This window comes from Phoca vitulina, unplaced genomic scaffold (genome assembly GCF_004348235.1).
Source record: "Phoca vitulina isolate PV1807 unplaced genomic scaffold, GSC_HSeal_1.0 scaffold8, whole genome shotgun sequence".
NCBI classification, from domain to species: Eukaryota; Metazoa; Chordata; class Mammalia; order Carnivora; family Phocidae; genus Phoca; species Phoca vitulina.
The window spans coordinates 73,421,771-73,438,290 of NW_022589711.1; positions in this window are offsets into that span (position 1 = coordinate 73,421,771).

Genomic DNA, 16,520 nt, shown 5'->3' on the forward strand with positions numbered 1-16,520 from the left:
CAAAATACATAGCTGGTAAAACAAATGGAATTGGTGATTTTAATACAGTTTATTTTTTATATAAATTATTCATTCTTGGAAGTAGACAGATGGTTGTTTGCAAAATAGACTTGTGAATATATGAAGAAAAAATATACTGTTTTATCTTTTTCTGAGCAGCAAACTTTTCTAATACAGACTAATACTATCTTCCCTCCAATTGTCTTGACCTCTTTAACAGAACTCACCAGTTAACCAGCCATTCCCCAAGTCATCTGTTTTTATGAGCCATCTATCTTTCCATTTCACTGTCCGGTATCTCTGGCTTCTGTTTTCATGAAGTTTATCGGAAAGTTTACTCAGAAGGAAGGTTTGTTCTCAGGATAATGCTGTTTCTTACATAATCCTAATGGGGGGCATGTTTTGATCAATGAGGAAAAGGCTAATATGGCCCCAGTCAGATTCATCTCCAGAGAACAGAAAGAAAAGGGAGAGTAGGAGACATTTGTTGAGCACCCTTCTCTGTGTCAAGTGCTATTTTAGATACATTAATTTAATTCTCTTAACAGTCCCATGATTAAACTATCTGTCTTGCAAGTGAGGAAACTGGCTACAAAGCTGGTAACTTCTGGCACCAGGATTTGAATTCAGTGTTTGCCTCCATGCTCTTTCCACTGATCTGTACTTCATCCATTGCTGAAAACACACCTTGTTTAGAATACTAATTCCCTAATACCAAACTGACAAAGCTCCCCTTGTCCACAGGGAAATGAGAAAAATTAGGATAATGTGATAAGTTTTTTCTCTTAAATATGAATTTATGCATTTTAAAGGACCATTCTTTTTTTGGGTATGACTACTATGTTTTGGATATTTAAAATGCCCCTCCTCACACTTTTCTTTTTTTAAACAAAATGACATAATGGTCAGTGGTAGTTTTTTTTTTTTTAAATGATTGCAGTTTAATAGCCTTGTTAGCAAAACATGAGGTTCACAGCCCAGTATCAGTTCCTCCTAATTGTTTTTTTTTTAACTTTCTATATGGAAATGATTTAAAATTTACCAAAAATTGGCAAGAATTAAGAATAATACAAAGAACATCAGTACATCTTTTACCCAGATTCCCCTATTGTTTAAACCTTACCATTTTTGTTTTTATCATTTGGTGGTTCGTTTGCCCTCAAATCCCCTCTACTCTGGGATCATTTCCATGTCCCCCTTTGTCTTTTATGGCATTGATATGACATATTTTTGGAGAATGCAGTCTTTTTGTCCCCCTCCCCCTCCCCAATAGAATGTTCCTCATTTGGGGTTTCTGCATTAGGTTCAGGTTATTCATTCTCAGGATACTCCATCGGTGATACTATGTCATCAAAGCATCACAGCTGGGGGCACAGGGCGTCCATCTGCTCCTCATTGGTGATGTTAATTTTGGTCACCTGGGCAAGGTGTTTTTCAGTTTCTCCAATATATAGTTACTGTTTTTTTACCTTGTGTCTAATAATCTGAAGAAGACTCTTTTAAGTCCATGCTATAACCAGAATTTAGTAGCCTTTGGTGATTATTGCTTATCAGTCTTTGCTAGTTGCAAAATGCTGATTTTTCTAACTCCAGCGTTCCGTCCTCATCTACCATTTGGCACTCAGCATTCTACTGTTAGCAGGAACCCTTTCTCCTCCAGCCATCCATTCGTTCCTCTATACCTATGCGTGTACGGTTTTATATTTACTATTGTTTTGGACTCTTGGTTGTCTATTTTTTCAGTGGCTTATAATTCACCACTTACTTTGGTGCTTAAATTGTCTTAAATTTGCTCAGTAGGAGCTCCTTCAATCTGGCTCCTATGTCCTTGTGGCATCGTTTTAGTTTTATTTATTTATTTATTTATTTTAGGACATTCTCTTAAATAAAAGATGTTCCAGAATCTGGAATCAGCAATTTCTCCAAGAAACCCTGGGGAATGATATTAGACACATAGCTCTGGTTGCTGGGTGTCATCTTCTAGGCCTATTCAGCAGACAGAATTAGGAAATGTGCATGTACAACCGTAAACACATAAATATGCATGTGCCATGTACATTTTAATGTGCTTATATACACATTGTGTTTGATTTCAGAAATCATGAGTTCAGACTAATACCTCCAATTTCTATCCATCCTCAGGGGTCTTGTCTTGACTTCCCCATTCCATATTTCTATGTCTCTGTTTTTTCAGAATTCTGGCACAAGTCAGTTTATTCACTCGGTCAATCCTGTAGTACATCTGAAATAGTTCTTAGAATTGCTTTTGCCCATGTCACTGTAAAAAAACACTTAAAAGCTTGTTTGCAGTTCTCTCCCTACCTGTACTCTGCCCAATAATAAGGATATATAATTACATTCTGTGTTCATAAATTACTTGGGTTAATTCTTTTTTCTCTCACTGTGATTATGTTATTTATTTGAAATAAATTGGATTCATTTGTTTCAGTTTTTTTCCAAGTTTAAGGTCCCCCCTACACACATACTTCACATCCTTGTTGAATTAATTTTTAAAAATACATGGAATGCTAACATGTTTCTAAAAGTCATAACTGTACCAAAGTTTTACTGAGAAGTGTTACTCTCTCATATCACTTCTGCCCCATTCCCCCCAGCCCCTTCTTGGGTATCCAACTTCACTGTTCCCCCCTCCCCCATGTTTCTTTTCTTTATGAAGAAACGTAATGAAGGTGTTTTCTTATCTCCACCCCCCCCCCCTTTCTTACAGTAAAGGTAGCATAGATATAGAGAGAGAACCTTTTTGCCCAGGCCTGTAAGTTTCTCGGGATGGGACTTTCAGTACTAAAACTGGGAGAGTCGGGCAAACTGGGAGGGCTGGCCACTCCATAAACTTGCTTTCTTAAAAAAAATAAAAAACTCATTGGTGCATATTGTACATATTACAAAATTCACATACATATCCTTAAAATAACTTTATTGAGGTATAATTTCACAAAATTCACTCATTTTAAAAAATTGTGCAACCTGACCAAAATCCAGTTTTAGAACATGTTCATCATTCCAGTAAACTTTCTCATGCCTGGTTACAGTTAATGTGTGTTCCCACCACTCCCTGCCCCCTCCCCCGTTCCAGGCAACCACTAGTTACTTTCTGTCTCCATAGATTTTCCTTTTCTGGATATTTCATATAAATAGAATCATACAATATTATCTTTTGAGTCTGGCTTCTTTTACTTAGTATGTTTTTATGTTCATCCATGTCATTGCATATGTCAGCATTTCTGTCAGTATTCTTATTGCTAGATAGTATTCCATTATATGAATTCCTGTTTTATTTATTCATTTAATAGTCAATGGACACAATTGAGTTGCTTCCTTTTTGGCCCTGATGCATAATGCTGCTAAGATCATTCATGTGCAAGTCTTTCTGTTGCCATGGGTTTTCATTTCTTTTGGGTAAATACCTACGAGTGGAATTGTTGGGTTGTGTGATTAATTTGTATTTAACTTTTTAAGAAACTGTCATACTATTTTCCAAGTGACTGTACCACTTTACATTGCCACCAGCAATATATGAGGGTTCCTGTTTCTCCACATCTTCTCTAACATTTGTTAATGACTTTTTTTTATTATAGATGTTCTTATAGATACAAAGTGGTAGTTCATGGTTTAAATTTGCATTTCCCTAATGACAAAGTTGAGCATCTTTTCATGTGCCTATTAGATATTTCACATAATGCTCTTACGGATTTTGCTTTTTTCACTTAGCATCTCCAGAAGTCACTTGTATTTTTCATAGAGGTTTTTCTGTTTCTCTCTCCTTCCCCTTCCCTCCCTCCCTCCCTCTCTCTCTGTTGTGGCCTAGCATTCCACTGTGTGGACGTACATAGTTTATACAATCAATCTGCTATACTTGGGCATTCAAGTAGTTCAGTGTTCTGCAAAATTACAGATAATGTTACAACAACTGATCTTACATATTTATGTTTTGAAGTATACCTTCAGGGTGGATTCCCAGAAGTGGGATTACTGAGTGAAAAGACATATGCATATGTACTTTTATTACATATTGCCAATACTTTTCCATAAAGGTTGTGGTAATTCACATTCCACCAGGAATGTATGAAACTTTCTGTTTCCCTAAAACTTCAGTATGTTGTCAAGCTTTTGAGTTTTTGCTAATCTGATGGGTGAGAAATGGTATCTCATTATAGCTTTAATTTGCATTCCTCTCACAATGAGTGAAGTTAAATATCTTTCATGTTTAAGGACCATTTTTATATCTTTTTTCATGATTTTGAATTTGCTCATGCTTTTTTTTAATCATGCAAACTTTTTTTTTTTTTTTTAATGTAGACAAATTTAACAATTCCTCCATGAAACCATCTGGGCTTGGTGCTTTTTTGTGGAGTAATTCTTTGGTAACTGTATTTCTCATATGCAGATTGTTTTTGTAAGCTTTCTATCTTTACAGGAATCAGTTTATTAAACCATATTTTTCTAAGAAAGTATTCTGTAGGTTTTCAGATATATTTCATTTGAAGTGGCATCCTTCATGTTTAAAATTTTTTTCTCTGTATCAATAGCTATTTGTTATTTCTTGTTCTGTATATATGCACTTTCTCCCCTTTATTTTCTTTATTAAACTAGCAAATATTTTGTCTATGTTGTTTTCATTTTTCCAGGACTCTATGCATTAATTTGACCAACTGTTTTTCTGTTCTCTACCTCTTTAGTGTTGATTTTTAAGATTTTTTAATTTCTGCTCTTGTATTTATTAATTTTTTCCTTGGGTTTTGTTTTACCTTGTTGTTATTTCCCTAGCTCTTTCAGTTGGGAATGTAACTAATTTTTATTTTTTATTGATACAGGTATTTAGTGCTATGAAATTTTCTCTGATCACTGCTTAGAATGTAATCCTACAGATGTACTTATTATTTTTCAGAAATTCTGTAATTTTTTTTTTTAAGATTTTATTTACTTATTTGACAGAGAGAGACACAGCGAGAGAGGGAACACAGCAGGGGGAGTGGGAGAGGGAGAAGCAGGCTTCCCACTAAGCAGGGAGCCCGGTATGGGGCTCGATCCCAGGACCCTGGGACCATGACCTGAGCTGAAGGCAGACGCTTAATGACTGAGCCACCCAGGTGCCCCAGAAAATCTGTATTTTTTGTTTCTATTCGCTATTTTGCTGGAGTTGTTTATGGCAATATCTTTAATTTTTAAGTGGAAGAACCTTTTTTGGTTGCATTTTTAATTTCTATTTTTATTGCAGTGTGATCAGCAAGTATTATTTGTAATAATTTTATAGTACCTGCTGATATTTTCTTTGTGCCCTAATATATGATCAGATTTTTGCATATCCATATGAATGTTTCATGTATACTTGAGAAGATTGTATATTCTCTATTATTAGGTTGTAGTATTCAATATATATCCAAAAATTCACCTTATGTTGTTTAGTTCTTGTATATCCCTACATTTTTTTTGTTCACTTGACCTGTCTTGTCCTGTGTGGTAAAGTTTCTTTTAGTAGTGTTTCTGTTTCTCCTTGCATCCCTTGTAGTGTTTGTTTCATATAGGTGATTGCTATGTTATGTGTTGTGTGGATATTCATATCTGTTACATCCTAAGTGTGAAGTGTGGATTTTAACATTATAAAGTGTTCTTTTGTTTAGTGTAATACTTTTTGAAATTGTCTTTTGGCCTTGAGTTAAACCCATTCACACTTATTGATATGACTGTTAATGTTTGGACTTAATTCTGTTATTTGTTACAGTTTTTGCATGTATTATGGTATAATTACTGTGTATCTTTTTCTACTTGGTGTGCTCTCTTTGCTTTTGAAAAAAATCCTTTTGGTATTTAGGAAAGTTTGTATTTTTATTCTAGTTATGGCTTTATATTAATATTTTGTAGGATTTTTAATCCCCTTTTTTCTCTCACTTAAACTTTTACTCTCTGGGTATCAGTTCTGGATCCTATCCTTTAACTTTGACCTATTACTAAATGAGAGTCATTGTTCTTTTTCTACATTTCCCTTTTTCTTTCCCTAAGTAGGCTCCATGCCCAGCGTGGAGCCCAGTGTGGCCTTGAACTCACAACCCTGAGATGAAGGCATCAAGAGTCGGACGCTTAACTGACAGCCACCCGGGCAACCCATCCCTTTCCCATTTTTAATTGTATTTTTCTACTTTATCAAAACATAGAAAATGGTCTAAATTCTACAATTAAATATATGAAATGCTTCCGATGAGTCCTTTTGCCTAGGTTTTCTCAACCATCTATTGGTTGGATGAAGCTCATCCTGTAGGTGCTTTTATATTACACACATCTAGTATTCTCTGAATTTTTTTCTGTGTTCAACCTTTTCCTTTTGTTGGTACTTAAAGGATATCTTGGTTGTATATAATATCCTTAGTTAATATTTTCTTAAGTTTCTTGAAAATGTCGCTTCACTGTTGTCTCGCTTTGTATGTTGTTTGGGGTTTTGTTTTTTTAGGGTTTTTTGTTTGTTTGTTTGTTTTGAGAAGTCTGATACCAGTCTAATTCTCTTGTCTTTATTTCACCTTTTTTTTTCTTTTTTTTTTTTGGTCTGGAAGCTCTGAGAATTTTTTATTTTTAGAGTCTGATAGTTTTATTAGGATATGTATCAGAGTTGCTCATTCCAGGTCAGTTTTCCTGTTGTGCCCTTTCTATGTACAGATTGAGGTCTTTTATTTCTGGAAAGTTTTCTTGGATTACAGTTTTAAACATTAATCCTATTGCATTGTTTTTGTCCTTCTGGGACATCAGTTAAAGATATGGTGGGCGCTCTTTGCCTGACTTCTATTTCAACTGCTTTCTCTGTGATTTTTTGTTACTTCCTTATTTAATTTTTATTTACATTTTTTCCTCCTTTTTCTACAAGATAACTTTATTAAATTTTCATCTAAGGCTGTTCTCCCTTGAGCACCTTATAATTTAATCTGGTATAATTTTGCTTTTTTCTGTTTCTGCATTCAACCAACTCTCATTTTTTCTCTTTCTCCCTATTTTTGTACATTTCTGTTCATAGTACTTGTACTTCTAATTCAGTCTAATTTTTTCATATACCATACACTTCCTTGACATTTTATTTAGTTGGGGTGTGCTGGTATAGTTTTCTTAAGCTTCTGGGTTTCCTCTTTGGAGGGAGTGGGATTTTCAGTAGCAGAGATGAATTGTGTTGATGTTGGAGAAAGAGAAAGCTAGTGTGCCTTGTTTCTTTTTTTATTACCATCAGATACTTCATTTTCTTTAAAATATTTTGTTTCCTTCTCCTACCTCATTCTTCTCCAGATGCAATGCTTTACCAAAGCTACCACTTCCAATCCTGCCACTTCTGTGCATCTAGTGTTGTGAACCATCTATCAAGCACCCACCTGTGTTCAGAATTTTGTCATTAAGTGTTGTGCTTTCTCTTTCTAGGGATGATTTTACCTTTGCTCTTCCTAACTCCTCTGTTTCTTTCTACTCCATTCCACAGAATCTCTTAAACTTCCCCTTAATTGCTGTCCTCACTCACAGGCTTGCCATCAGCAGGACAGAAGTAGGAGTCTGTTAGAATTGTTCTCTACTTACAGGTCATTTGAAGGTTGCAGTGTTCTCTGTCTCCTAGTAATGCTGAAGGTTGAAGTCACTTCAGGTCTAAATTACTCTCCTTGTTGAATTTATCATTTCATTTGGAGGCTGTGGGGATATTTAGAATCAGACAGCACCACTGTTCTCCAAACCTGGAGTTTCCTTTTCCAGTTTTTAAAATAATTTTGCTAGTTTGTGAAATCCAAAATTCTCAAGACCTATCGATTCAAAGATTGGGTCTTAGAGGTAAATCATTCACTCTGTGTTTTCCATTGGGACAGATTGAACAGAAAGCTGTTGGTTCTTAGTTTTTCCTGTCCCCTTTGCCCATAAGCAGCACGAGTAGGAAAGAAGCTCTGTTTTCCTCTTTTCCCTAGTGTTGGTACTCTTGCTGTTAACTTGCAGGTTAACTTGGGATGCAAATTTCTGTTCTGAGAAAGTTCTAAGTGGCATACTCATGTTGCTAAAATGGAATATTTGTGGGCTTGAAATTATGAAATAATGTGACTAAGTTCAATGATTTTCTAGTCATCCAGTGAACTATGCATAATACCAATTGTGATAAAAGATGTAATAGTATGCATTTTTGAGTAAAATTTAGTGTTATTAATGATGTTTAAACCCCCTGGCTGCCATAACACAATACCATAAACTGCATGGTTTACACAACAAAAATGTATTTTCTCACAGGTCTGGAGGCTGGAAGTCCGAGATCATGGTGCCAGCGTGGTCAGGTTCCGGTGAGAATGTTTATCCTGACTTCTCTTCCTGGCTGCTTTCTCACTGTGTTCTCACCTGGCAGAAAGGGGGGTTGGGGGGGAGAGGGAGAGCAAGTACCGTCTGGTAGCTTTTATAAGGACACAAATCTCATCATGAAGGCCCTACCCTCATGACCTCATCTAAACCTAATTATCTCCTAAAGGTCCCATCTCCAAATACCAACACATTAGGGCTGCAACATAGGAAATGTAGATGACACAATTCAGTCTATAGCTCCATTCGAGATACTGCCTGCTGCCTGCCCGCCTGGAGTATTGGATTCAAGATTTGTGGGGCAAGCAAAGTCTGGTACCTATGGTTGAGTAGAAGAGTATTCTTTTTTTTTTTTTTTAAGATTTTATTTGTTTATTTGACAGAGAGATAGAGAGAGAGCACAAGTAGGCAGAGAGAGAGGGAGAAGCAGTCTCTCCACTGAGCAGGGAGCCCGATGTGGGGCTCGATCCCAGGACCCTGGGATCATGACCTGAGCTGAAGGCAGATGCTTAACTGACTGAGCCACCCCGGTGCCCCAGAGTAGAAGAGTATTCTTGAAAACAACAACACTAAGTTGTATTGTTGATATTATCATGTGACAAAATGGAGACCACAAAGAATTGAACAAGAGAGCACAGGAAATACCAGCCAGAAGAAATGGTGAGTGCTCATTAATGAATTGCTATAAAAGCAGGGTAACACCACAAAAGAAAACAGTGAAAGATGAAGGTCTACTACTAGTATACTAGCTATTCCAGAAAAGGTCCCACAAAGGGAAAAAACAACAAAAAAACTGACTCAGACATAAAAATATAGAGAGTCCTTATTTCCAGCATGTTACACTTTATTAGAAGACTATTTGTAAGTGGAAATTACATTGTAAATTTTCTTTTTTAAATTTTTTTTAAAGATTTTATTTTTTTATTTGAGAGAGAGAGTGACAGAGATAGCGAGAGAGATCACAAGCAGGGAGGAGAGGGAGAAGCAAGCTCCTGCTGAGCAGGGAGCCTGACGTGGGGCTCGATCCCAGGACCCTGGCATCATGACCTGAGCCGAAGGCAGACACTTAACCGAGTGAGCCACCCAGGTGCCCCGTAAATTTTATTTTCATAAAATTTATGGGTGGAATAACTCTTCATACTAGCTGTATGACCTTATATAAATCATGACTTCCTGAGTTTCAGTTTCCTCTTCTTTAAAATTTGGGGACACATAAGAGATCCCCCAAAATATTAGCCCCCCTCCCCACTTATTTTCCTCTCTTTTAAGTCTTGGCTCGCTCTCTGCTTTCTCCTCTCCAGGAGATGATGGGATGGAAGATGGGCAGTAGGACTTTGTATTACGGTTCTCCAGAGAAATGGAACCAATAGGTTTTAGTGTGTGTGTGTGTGTGTGTGTGTGTGTGTGTGTGTATGAGATTTATTATGAGGAATTGCCTCATTTGATTATGGAGGCTGGCAAATCCCAAGATCTGCAGGATGAGTTGGGCGGGCTAGAGACCCAGGAGAGTCAATGGTTTAGTTCCAGTTTGAGTTGGAAGGCCTGAGAACCAGAACTTTGGTGCAGTTCTGGTCTGAGAACAAGAAAAAAAGCTAATGGGAAGGCCATCAGGTAGGAGAGAATTCTCTCTTTCTCAGGGAGGGTCAGATCTTTTGTTCTGGTCAGGCCTTCAACTGATTAGATTAGATGACACCCACCCACACTACAGAAGCAATCTGCTTTAGGTAGTCTATGATCGAAATATTAATCTCAAAAAAAAAAAAAATGTTAAACTCATCCAAAAATACCCAAAGCACCCAAAGTAGTATTTGGCCAATAGCTCAGCAATCCCTGGTCCACTCAATTTCACACACAAATACAACCATCACAGTCTGCAAGGAGGGTACAAGTCCGGGGGGCGGGGGGGTGGCAAAGAAAAGCCACAAGAATGTAATGAATTTCAGCTACAAGACTTCATAAAAAAAGAAATTAGGGGAAAACATCCCAGAGGAGGAATCCAAACATTGCCTTAAAAATGTATCAAAATCTTTCACTCAGCATGAACTAATTTATTTGTTACTGTTTTGTAGAGATGTTAAATAAGAAAGCAAACAGTGCTTCAGGAAATGTGTCCCTTCACCTGGGCACCTTGCCTGGGTAGCTACAAAATATCAGTAGGACATGATTCCAAAGGAAATTTGGAAAAGAAGAAATTACATAGATTAAATCCTAAATGGAATTAAGATTTCTATGGTGGTGAAAAATGGCTGAAAACTGGTCTATTTCTCCTTTCTTGATTGGCATTTGTATCTGACCTTTTTATAATGTTTGTGCATTTCTTTTCCATTAAGCTTTTTCCAAAAATTGTTTTAGAGAGTTTTTATGATTTTGACAGCTTGACATTTATATTCCAGGCAAAAATGCTAAGCTTTTTCAAGCATGTATACTAAGGTCTTTGAGAAAATAAACCCCGTCATTTGATACCACTGCAGGGAAATAGCCGTCATCTTTCTAAATCAAATCAGCTATTCATGAGCTTATTTAATACCTCATTGTATTCTATAATTATCCTACAGTGTCTGGTTTTGCAAGTATGAATAGGAAGTTATTCTCTGCATACCACTCTACTCACATATTTCTTATCTTTCCCTTTTTTTGATGGTCCTCACAAGTGCTAAATGAGTTTCCTTGGTGTCCTCCAGACTCCTCTTCTGAAGGAAACTGCCCCACCATGGTCATTGCTGCAGGAAAAGGATCTTGGCTATTTCTGTTATCCTTCCCAGCTATGCTGATTGGAACAGGGCAGCAATCTTGTCCAAGGACTAAATTTCTGATGATGGCCTTTGAGATAGCCAATCTATAGTGTGGCTGTGTTCAGTCATGATGAGCTGGGTCCCTTTAGATTTTTGCTCCAAATTCTAAACTGAATAATTCTAAAAATTGGTTGGCAGTGGGAAAGGAAGCTGAGGGTATATAAGGAGACTATAAAGCAGAAGCAGCATGCATGAGCCAACATTAGGAGAAAGCAGAAACCATGGGTAAAGATGAGGTGAAGAAAATTGATCAGAGGGTAAGTTGTCAATTTACAGTGAAAAAGTAGAGTGTAGAAATACAAAAAGAAACTGCTGGTGAGTTGCTCAAGTTACATTTAGATGAAAATTCAATTGATTGCTATCTGGATAAAATAATCCAATTCCCAGCCGTTGTTTGGATCCAGAATGACCTTCCATCAAACTTGGCTGTGCTGTAATTCTTTACTTCTGAGTGCCCAATCTCTCTCTCTCCTCACCCCCTCTACTATATAACAAACTCCCATCACTTGGCTACCTAAGTAAGTTTGTGTTTTATAACCCAAAGAACCTGCCCTGCATTGCCTCATGGTAGTGTTGGAGTACTGATCATTAAGTACTCACATTTATTTTCCTAATGCCAAAACACTATATGTATTCTCTTATTTTCTCCATTTCCCCCAATACGTGCTCCCTCCCCCTCTTATCTTTGCTGCTAATTTACCAGTGAAACGAAGGAAGGGAGAGAGAAAAAGGAGGTGGACAGTGTCTTAATGCATTCCTGTTCATTCTTTGTGTGTGCACAGGGCTCAGTGACACAACTCCCCTGGCTAATCTGAATTTTCTTATAATTTAGGAAAGAATGATCCCTAAAATTCTACCCATAACTAATAAAAGACAGATTTTTTTTTTGTTTGTTTTCCACTTTTTTTTCCTATCTGAGAGAAAAAAACACACAATAGAACTTCTCTGTTCCCAGGTAACAGGAAAAGCACAAAAGGACAACAACCTTTACCTATTCCTTTGCTGCCTTTGTGTTCAAAATACAAAAGGCAGAGAAATAGAGGAAAAATGATTTCAGGTGTCCCTTTCCTAGGACTAGTGGTCAAAATGCTGATCTACATTGATCCCCTGTCTTGATCTCCCTTCTTTCCATCCTCCCCAAATACAAAACATTGAAGAGAACACACTCCAGCGTACATGGCTGGTTCTTAATTGGACTTTTCACTTCGCTAGTTCTCAAAAACCTGTCAAACAAGTCAAACACTGCACTTATTACTGCCTCTAATCTTGTGTATTCTCTAGTATTTTCTAACAAGACAAATATTATCTTCCTAGTTGTTTGTATCTGTTAGGAATGTATTAGGTTACAGGTAACAAAACTCTAAATAATGTTTAAATAAACAGGTTTTTTTTTTTTTTTAAGATTTTATTTATTTGAGAGAGAGAGATAGCAAGAGAGAGCATGAGCAGGGGGTGAGGAGAGGGAGACACAGAATCCCTGCTGAGCAGGGAGCCCGGTGCAGGGCTGGATCCCAGGACCCTGGGATCAGGACCTGAGCCGAAGGCAGACACTTAACCAACTGAACCACCCAGGTGACCCTTTCTTTTTTTAATATAACAAGAAATCTTGAATAAGACAGTTGCTGATGTTGGTTAAGTTGCTCAAGTATTGATTTTCTGAGATTTTTATAGTTTTTTCCATTAACCATACCAGTCATCATGATGACATTCAGGACAGGATAAAGAGAAAAGGGAGGACCTTTCCTGTATTATATAAAGCAAAAGGCTTTCCAGGGCCCCAACAGTATTCCACTTATGGTTTCATAGTCTAGAATTGTGTCATTGTCATTTCTGCCTGTAAGGGAATCTGGGAAGTCAGATTGTCTTTCCTGGTGTTGAGCACGATGTTATTCTGTATGTAATGGGGGTTCTATGAGCAAGGCAGAGGCAGGAAAGAGATGTTGGATAGAAAACCCAAATTGCTTGCAAGACAGCTAGAAGGAGAATGTTAATGGCTCGTTTAGTAGCCTTTTTGAGCCTCAGAAGTGTCTTGGCATTTGATCTTTTGTAAACTTGCCCTTGCCACGTTAACTCTGGGAATTAATAAGTTTATATATACCAGAATGAAGGAAAATGAGAATCTGACCAAGGAAATGGTTCAAGCACCTATACTTCACTGTTGCAAAAGATAATACTGAATAACCAATACCTGAGAAACAAGCAATATTACGAGATACAGGCTCCTTTGGAGACTGGGCACTGTCAGGCCCCTGAGTGGAGAGGAGGAGTGCTAGGCTATGTGACTCCTAGATATAAAAGCTGAACTGACCCCAGAGCCAGTGGCTTCCCTGAGTAAGGCTGTCCTCATAAACTCAGCCGGGCAGCAGTGGTGCTTCACCTGCTTGAGCTCCAATCCCGAAATTTTCACTCTTCTCTTAACTTTTAGCTTGAAAAAATTTTAAAGCTATACTAACTGCAAGAATAGTGCAATAATATCTACGTATGTGTGTGTACTTATAGTTGTTATATAATATATATGATCACTATTGTTGAGTATAGCACTGTATAATAATCCTTTACCGATTCATCTATCTCATCCTACTGGACTATAAGCTTTAGGAGAGTTGGTCTGTCTTTGTCTCTTTATATCAGCAGTGCTGAACACTATGCTTGGCAATAGTATCAATGTGTGAAAGTGAACGAGGAGGTGAATAAACAACTACATTTAAATTGTATTCTTCTCAGAGAATCCATTTGCCATTATCAAGTGGGAAAATCTCCACTGGTAACCCAACAAGAGAAGCTGGTAGTGCAGGGTTCAGGGTCTGGCAGGTGCAGAGATGCTTGGCTGATGGATCCGTTAGCTGATCCATGTGATGATTTCATGGTCATCGTTAAAAAAAAAAAAAAAAGTACTTACTGCTAGTGTGAATGCAGCAATATTACCTAGAATATAGCATCTTTTCTTTTCCTGGGAAGCCCATAACATTCTTATACTTCCCCCTCCCCCCTTTTTAAAACTGAGTACTGGAAGGGACTTTTACAGATCACGTGGTTTAATCTTTTAATTTTACTGATGAAGATTCTGAAACCAGAGGAGTTGAGTAACTTCCCCAAGGTCACACAGCTGGTTATTGTCATAAATTTGCATCATTTTTCCGTTGAGACCTGACTCACTTCCCTAAATGCAGCATCCTGCTTGGTAAATTTATGTACTAGACCATTACCACTGTTGCATTTTCTCAATAGGGGGATGAACTCTTCCCTGAGCTAAGTGCCCTCCACCACACACACACACACACACACACACACACGTGCACACAGGCACACACACACACACACCTGAGATGGCCATGAACACACAAAATCAGCATTCCTACCATCTGCTCAACATATGTGTAACTCCCTGCCTCATTCGAGAGTGTATTTTTAACGCTTTTCTTTAAAGGACCTTATGTTTTTCAGGCATTGGCAAAAATTAATCTTGAAAATTACAAAATCAAAATATGTTGAGTAAATTAAGACCCATTTTCTCTGACAGCATTTGGTCTAGGCAATGATTGCAAAACTCCATCTGCATTTTGTAAGATGACTTCTCTGTGAGTACACTTACAACAACTTGATTTAGGAGTGTACTTCCGATATTAATTTGACTATAGCTGCTCCTGCCACAGAGAAATAGAGCCCCCTGGTCTTTAGGGCTCTCCACCATGTTTGGGAGCACTGTGTTCTGTGGGAAATATTTACTGAGGCAGTGTTCTCTCTCGGGATCCCAGCTTTCAATCTTTTAAAGTACGGTTTGTCTTAGAACTTTGCGTTTTGTAAGTTTTGAATTCCTTTTTATTGCCTTTTTTTTTCCTTTGCTTTCAAAGCAAACAAAGGTGAAGTGGCAGCATTTTTCATAGTAGTATGGATTTTTTAGGGTTTTTTTGGTGGTGGTTGTGATCAGTGGAGGATTGGCCCAGGAAAAAAGAAATGTATGAATACAACAGATAAAAAAATACATATAAATGCCAATTCATTCCTTTTTCTTTGAGCTCCTTTTTATTAAAACGTTCATTCAATAAATATTTATTTGGTGCTACTTTGTGCCAAGCAAACTAGCTGTGCTAGGTGCTCAATAAGAATATTATTATAATGGGCGCCTGGGTGGCTCCGTTGGTTGGGCGACTGCCTTCGGCTCAGGTCATGATCCTGGAGTCCCGGGATCGAGTCCCGCATCGGGCTCCCTGCTCGGCAGGGAGTCTGCTTCTCCCTCTGACCCTCCCCCCTCTCATGTGCTCTCTCTCATTCTCTCTCAAATAAATAAATAAAATCTTTAAAAAAGAAAAAAAAAAAGAATATTATTATAATGATTATATTTACATTTTATATTAGTTTAATAATAGTAAGTGTGGTAGCAGCATACATTTCTATACATAAGCTGTCTTTCTTGCATTTCCACATCTCATCTGAACCTCAAAGCAAGTGTTTGAAATGGGCATGTAGGAATTGTTGTCTCCACTTATGACTGTAGAAACTGAAGCCCCAAAAAGAGAAATGTCTAGAGTTACATGGGTCTGGGCAGGGACTGCATGAAAATCCAGGTTTCCTGACCCTGACCTTGGAACTCTTGTCCTATTGTATTGTATCCCTTCTCCAAATTTCACCTCTACCACCCCAGTGTGTGATCAGTGCTCACCCAAAGCACTATGGCTGCCCATGGTCCTCCCTTGTGAGTCAACTTGTATGAGAAGTTCCCAGTCTCACACTCTTACGTGTCTCCTCTCTCAATCTCTGTTTCTGTCTCCCTTGTATATGTACATGTATATGTATATGTAGTATCTTCCCTGAGGCTAAGCCATTCAGAGAATTCATATTGAATTAAAATCACTTGCCTTCTAGAAAAAAAGTTCTTAATGCTTTATAAATAAAACATCTAATTCTGGGGACTTGGGCACTCAAATTGTCTAAGAAGGTCACGTTATGACACACAATTGTTACACTGCTTTGGTTATGGGAAAAAGTTATTTCTGTTATTATTAAAAATAGATTCAGACAGTGCCAAACAGACCAGGTCTTCTTAGAGAAAACTTTGATAGTTGCCATTAGCAATCCTAAGGCAGAAAATATTTTTTCAAAGTGATAAAACACACACACACATACACACACGCTAATTGCATTTAATAACTAATCTTGAAAAAAGATTGATAGGTCATTGTTCTCTATGGGATGAATTTAGATGTAAGAACTTCTTAGAAGCAATGAAAATGATTATAGAATCTCACTTTCAATACAAAATATCATAATGTGGATAATTTTGCTTCATTCTGTTTTACAGTTACCATATTCCAATCCCTCCATGAGCTCCTACCTGGAGTTTGCAGGGAATTTGCCTTCCTCTGACCGTGTACTAATATTAATGCTAATTCATGTGTATAATGTTTTTATAAT